The following is a 1,753-nucleotide window of genomic DNA, read 5'->3' on the forward strand; positions in this document are numbered from 1 at the left end:
ACTTGTTTTTCTACCAAAATTTTTGACCAAAGCTATAAATTCTTCTTCTTCTTCTTTTTTGATTCCCACGTTGGTCAAAAATAAAAAATAATTGCCCAATTTGGTCAAAACTTTGACCAACTTAAGTTTTCCCAAGTTGGTCAAAATTTTGGCCAACTTGAGAATCACATTATGAAATTATTAAAAAAATGACCTTATGTTTCAATTTTATGTTGAAAATTTTAGTTTTGTTGGGGCTTCATTTGTGCAAGTAGTTTTCACTTCATTTGTGTGGCTAGCTTTGTTAGGGCTTCTTTCATGCATCAAGTAGCAGTTTTGTTGAAGCTTCTTTTCCATAAAAATTATGCTCATCTTTGTTTTAGAAAAATTTGCAAATGATAAAGGATAATGCCACAGAAGCCAAACATCACAATGGTTGTGAGATAAATATTGTCTTGGCTTATAAGAACAGGAAAAATCTAGATCAAATGTGTTTAAAATCTAGAAAAAGGTGCGCATTTGAGTTGAAAACCTTGTTTATGTCTGTTAACCTACTTCGATAGATGCTTTTTTTCACTAAGCAATGATCATTCTTATTTTTTCCTAATGTATGCCTAAAGTAGATATGGTGGAGGTTGTTACCATTGGAATACACCTCCATGCTCTCCAAGGTGGAGCTAATGTAAGTATATTGATAATATGATCAGTTCTGAGGCCAAAAAAAAATTCTTAAGAAAATGTTTCTAGCTTTCCCTTGAATAAAAACTAATTTTTTCATGTGTTTATGTTTTGGAAACATGCTTACATTTAGAGTCACCTCCATACAAATCCATGAGCATATCATGCATCTCCCATTCATCCATTAGCAGGTCCCATTATTCTCCTCCATTTATAAATAGGTTCTCTGACTCCTTTTCCCCTAGGGGCAAAGCATATGAGAGACCTCCAACTAGAAGAATTTCATGCAACTACTCTCTACCAAGAGAAAGGTGTTGTGATTATTCTTCACCAAGGAATGATTCATGTGGTTCTCTTCCATCTAGGAAAGTGTATTGTGGCTCACCTCCACCTTGGGATAGGCACCATGATTCCTTTTCCTCCAAGCTCTTTCCTTTCAAAAGTTCTCCAATACATAGAGCATAGGATAGTCCACCAAGAAGATATTTACATGTCTCCCCTCCATATTGGGGAAATGCTTGTGATTCTTCTCTAATCAAAAGTAAGCCATAGCAGTCTAATTTATTTTCTATCCAGGAGCAAATCTCCTAAATGGTGCACATAGTACAAGTCTTTTCTAGTGAGTTGTGGATAACCAGAGGCCTTTGCTTTACCTTTGGATGGATCCAAGTAATTCTCTTTTGTTTCTTGTTTTATTTTTCCTCTTATACTAGAATTTGGCCATGAAACATCTCTTTAAAAAAGTAAGTGTCTACATCGACCATAGTTTTTGAGTTGACATATTATGATAGTGATATAGGACTACCGTACTCCTTTTCAAGAGGAAACTAAATGAGCTCTCTTTTAATAAATAGAGTTTAGTAGAATCCTTCTACTTTACTTTAATATAATATTAAACTGATTGATACATGTATTAATTTTGCATATGTTTTTTGTAATTCATATAATAATTACATCTGATAAGTATTGAGCATTAAGTCACTAAGAATTTTTTTGAAAATTTTCCAATCTAGAATGACATTAATCATGTCAAATTGTGTTGTATTATATTGTATAAGAAAGATAACATATACATATAACTTCTTTAGAGTTAGTT

At 32.8% G+C, this 1,753-nt stretch overlaps 1 pseudogene; it reads left to right on the forward strand.

Moving 5' to 3' along the window:
• Positions 1-374: 374 nt before the first annotated feature.
• Positions 375-1,248, forward strand: LOC149566521 (uncharacterized; annotated as a pseudogene).
• Positions 1,249-1,753: the final 505 nt, after the last annotated feature.

The sequence above is a fragment of the Cupressus sempervirens genome, chromosome 3 (genome assembly GCF_028749045.1).
Source record: "Cupressus sempervirens isolate cs-2001-9-10 chromosome 3, ASM2874904v1, whole genome shotgun sequence".
In the NCBI taxonomy this organism is placed as follows: domain Eukaryota; kingdom Viridiplantae; phylum Streptophyta; class Pinopsida; order Cupressales; family Cupressaceae; genus Cupressus; species Cupressus sempervirens.